The sequence below is a fragment of the Palaemon carinicauda genome, chromosome 30 (genome assembly GCF_036898095.1).
Source record: "Palaemon carinicauda isolate YSFRI2023 chromosome 30, ASM3689809v2, whole genome shotgun sequence".
Classification (NCBI taxonomy): Eukaryota; Metazoa; Arthropoda; class Malacostraca; order Decapoda; family Palaemonidae; genus Palaemon; species Palaemon carinicauda.
Window position 1 is genome coordinate 19666990 of NC_090754.1, and position 5242 is coordinate 19672231.

General features: G+C 28.4%; 1 protein-coding gene across 3 annotated transcripts in view; it reads left to right on the top strand.

Moving 5' to 3' along the window:
* Positions 1-5242, top strand: part of LOC137622917 (uncharacterized) — a 436226-nt gene that overhangs the window by 316808 nt on the left and 114176 nt on the right. The gene's annotated exons all lie outside the window — the stretch shown is intronic.

The following is a 5242-nucleotide window of genomic DNA, read 5'->3' on the forward strand; positions in this document are numbered from 1 at the left end:
AACAGGGAAAATAGACCAGTGAGGAAAGGAAATAAATAAATAAATAAGCTACAAGAGAAGTAGATTAACAATTAAAATAAAATATTTTAAGAACAGTAACAACATTAAAATGATTTCCAATTGTAGGGTTGCAGCTTGAATAATAATAATAATAATAATAATAATAATAATAATAATAATAATAATAATAATAATAATAATAATAATAATAATAATAGTAAAAATGCAATTTACAGTTACGTATAACATTTATTTTTACTTGTACAGACTTTATAAACAGCTGGTTTATGTAAAATTTATATAAAAAAAAGAAAATTATAGTTTTGCACATGTATAAGGGAAATTAAGGTTCTACCTAGAAAACATAAGTAGGATTTTCATGCAAAGTTTGAATTATGATTTTTTTGGACAAAGATTACGATGATAATGTAAAAGTTGTAAAAAGAGAATTTTTGAAAAGGATGAATAATTTTAGATGTTCTTTGTAAAAGTTTATATTGTTATGCTTCTTCTTTCTTAATTTAAATTGTTTTCAAAAAGCCTTAAGTGAAAGGGGTAACGATATATAATGAATAACTTAAAATCGCGATTGAAAATTAAAGATAGATAATAAAACCTTGAAAATATTACAGATCAATAACAAACGCAATAACATGCATCTTAGAAAATTATAATGACGATAAATTCAAGAGAAAATGATAAGAAAATCATCAAAAATGAATGACCTAGAAACAGCATTTGAAAATTAATAAAAGATAATAATGTTTTCAAAAAATGATAGATAACCAGTAGAAATGAAATAAGTAATAGAGCATTGTGATAATGATAAATTCAAGAGAAAATTATAACGAAAATAAGAAAAAATGAAAGAATGATATAAAAAAAGAAAAAAAAATCACAAAAATATAAAATGACACATAACGCATAAAATACAGTCGAGGTATTCTGTAAAGAGAAGATGCACATCTGACACATTTCTGAGTCCTGCTTATGTAACACCATATATATTTTTTTCTTGTGGGGGGAGGGGAGTAACCCAGGAATCACGGAACGAGGCAAAAGTTAATCCTTTGGGCCCAGCGGAATACTAAGCAATTTTACACACGGGAAGAAAAACCTTGAGAGGCTCGTTTATATATATGTGTATGTAGGTATGTGTATATATATATATATATATATATGTATGTATACACACACACACACACACACACACATATATATATATATATATATATAAATATGCATATATATGTATATATATATATTTATATAAACGTAAAATATGTATATATAATCATAGATATATATAATTATACATATAATTGTATATACAGTATATTTTAATTTACTGTTTATTACACACATACACACACACCAACATATATATATATATATATATATATATGCATACATACATACATACATATATAACAATGCATGTATATAAGTTTCCCTTTAAAAACACGAAATGATAAGGAACTAATTTAAACACTATGGTATTCAAGATGTTAAATAAAAAATAAAAAATATGTTAACAAACAAAACGGACAAAATCACGAAATATGTACCAACCCTTTTGTTCAGGTATTACTGGCTGGGTCAAAGGGTCACGAAAGGTTACAGTAAATGTCCTGTGTTATACGATTTCCAGAGATGAGTAATTTACGTAAATGGAAGCCAACGTTTAAAGATAATTTATTCCCAATAGATTATCATTTTTTTTATTTCTTATTCAATTGTGTAATTTGTTACAAACTTAACCTTACTCGTTTTTTTTAAGTTTTCGCCTATATTAAATATTTTATTGGTCTTTAATAATGTATTAATTCATTGCATTTGATGAAGTTGCTTTCTCTCTCTCTCTCTCTCTCTCTCTCTCTCTCTCTCTCTCTCTCTCTCCATATGAATTCCTTTGATATAATTACTATATAAATGCAAACAATATGATTGTTGTATACTCAAATCTCTGTCGCCAATGAGAGCTATAAATTGATTAAAAAACTTCCCTCTCTCTCTCTCTCTCTCTCTCTCTCTCTCTCTCTCTCTCATTCATTTGTTCACCTCACTGTGGATGGTGCATCTCCGTGTTTGGGTGAATAGGACGCCAAATTAGGCAACGTGTATAAGTCCCAACATTAATTTTCAGTCTGAAGCACCTCATGCGACTGCCCCTCTCGCCCCCTCCTCTCTCGCTCCCCCTCTACCCTCCACCCCTCACCCCGAAGGCCAAAACAACCACATACCCCCTCCCCCCCAGGTCTTGGCCGAGATCGGCACCGTGTTCCAACAGCTCCCTCCCACCTTTCTCTCTCTCTCCTCTCTCTGCCTTTGAATTCGCGTATCTCACATTCCAAATACACAAAGTCAGGGGAAAGCCACAGGGAGAGAGAGAGAGAGAGAGAGAGAGAGAGAGAGAGAGAGGAGGTTGCTCATCCTTTGGATGCTTTTGCCCTTAGAGCATTTATTGTGATGAAAGTTTAGGTTGACGTTAATGTATATGTCGGATTTTATATATATATATATATATATATATATATATATATATATATATATATATATGTATATATATATATATATATATATATATATATATATATATATGTGTGTGTGTGTGTGGTGTGTGTGGTGTGTGTTTGTGTTTGTGTGTGCGTGTGAGCATATAAAATTTATATAAATGTGCAGATGCATATATAAATATAAACACACACATATATAAGTATATCTCTCTCTCTCTCTCTCTCTCTCTCTCTCTCTCTCTCTCTCTCTCTCTCTCTCTCTCTCTCTCTCTCTCTCTCTATATATATATATATATATATATATATATGTGTGTGTGTGTGTGTGTATGTGTGTATTATATATATACAGGATATATATATATATATATATATATATATATATATATATATATATATATATATATGTATGTATGTATATAAACATATATACATATATATATCTATATATATGCATATATATGTATGTGTCTCTGTGTGAGTGTATGTGTGTGCAGACATCATACATATAATCTATTGGTCACGTTTTCATCTGATACATCGAATTTTTGTGTAGTAATATGTTTATACTCTTCAGGATACTGGGTATGGCTTTTCATTATGTTATAGAGGCAATCTAGAATAAAAATTGAGCAACAAAAGAATAGGCATTTCTATATGGAAAATTAATTTCTTTCTATAGCTATTTTCCTCTTCATGTATATATGTTTTTATTGCTTTATTGATATTTTTCTTAGTTAAACTATGTGTTTGTAAAAAATTTTTAAAATCATAATGATAATACTTCATTCACCCAAATAATTACATAAATAGATAAACAAACATATTACGCTTACATTTATACACTCACACATACACACACACACACACACACATATATATATATATATATATATATATATATATGTGTGTGTGTGTGTGTGTGTGTACAGTATTTACTAAAATGTATATATATATATATATATATATATATATATATATGTGTGGTGTGTGTGTGTGTGTGTGTGGGTGTGTGTGTGTACAGTATTTACTAAAATGTATATATATATATATATATATATATATATATATATATATATATATATATATATATATAAACTAATACTTAAACCGTAACTCACAACTAAATAAATACACAAACTAATACGTAAACAAAAGGTGGAAATCATAAAGAATCATAATGAAGTAAATAGACACATATGCACATGAGGAAAAATCCGTGAAACCCATGGTAACATTGCAAACAAATAAACAAACGAATCCGGTGGTCGTCGTGGGCAGACTGCGTCCGGGGCGTGCCTGAGACATAATGTCTGGAGGGAAAGACGTTTACAGATTTTTAAGTTGTGAGAAGATTCCGCCAAGATGTAAAAATGGTACGGAAGAAAAGGGGAAGGATGAGCAAAGGATAGAGACAGACAGACACACAGACGCAGAGAGACAGACCGGTAAGGAGAAAGCGTTACATTCACACACACAGACATAAAGAGGGAAAGGAGAGAAAAATGTGTTAGGAAATTCCTAGATGTATAAATGGTACTTAATAAAAGGAAAGGATGAGCACAGACAGACAGACAGCGTTACAGTCAAAAACACACAGACAGATGAGGAGGAAGAAGAGAGAGAAAAAGTGTGAGCTAGTTGAAGGAATATCCTACATAGAGGTAAAAATGGTACGAAATAAAGTCTATGAATAGAGACAGAAAAAACAGAAAAACAGGTAAAGAGACAGCGTTACAGTCACACACACAGACAGATAAAGAGGGGAAGGAGAGATAAAGATTGTTAGCCAGTTGAAGAAAAATTCCGTCGAAATGTGAAAATGATATGAAATAAAAGATGGAAGAACGATCAAAGGAGAGAGAGAGAGAGAGAGAGAGAGAGAGAGAGAGAGAGAGAGAGAGAGAGAGAGAGAGAGAGAGAGAGAATTTCATTAAATATAATGTTTATAGTACATTAATGCTTTTTATACTGACATGAAATGTGATGAGGATTTTTTTTTTAATTCACCGATGCGTTCAAGTGAAGAAAATATACTAAAAGAGAAAACATTTCTTACATAATTTTGGTCATTGAGACTTCAAGAAGCCATTAGTATTATTATTATTATTATTATTATTATTGTTATTATTATTATTATTATTATTATTATTATTATTATTATTATCATTACTGTTATTATAATTATTATTATTATTATTTTTATTATTATTATTATTATTTTTATTATTATTGTTATTATTATTATTATTATTATTATTATTATTATTATTATTGTTATTATTATTATTATTATTTTTTTTATTATTATTATTATTATTATTATTATTATTATTATTTTTATTATTATTATTATTATTATTATTATTATTATTATTGTTTTTAAAATTATTGTTATTATTTTTATTATCATTAATATTTTTACTGTTATTATAATTATTATTATTATTATTATTATTATTATTATTATTATTATTGTTATTATTATTAATTTATTTTTCTACCGTTTTAATGAAATTAAAAGTCTTTCATTATACATTGAACATTTTTAAATATTTCCCATAACATGACACGTAGAAGCAACATTTTCTTTTTTCTCCACAACGCCTTATTGAATGAACATGCATTTTGCATGCAGACTCTGCATGTAAGGTCAAATAGCAGTTGCTAATTTCATATCGGCCTGTATGCAAATCAGGATTTGGTCTCTCTCTCTCTCTCTCTCTCTC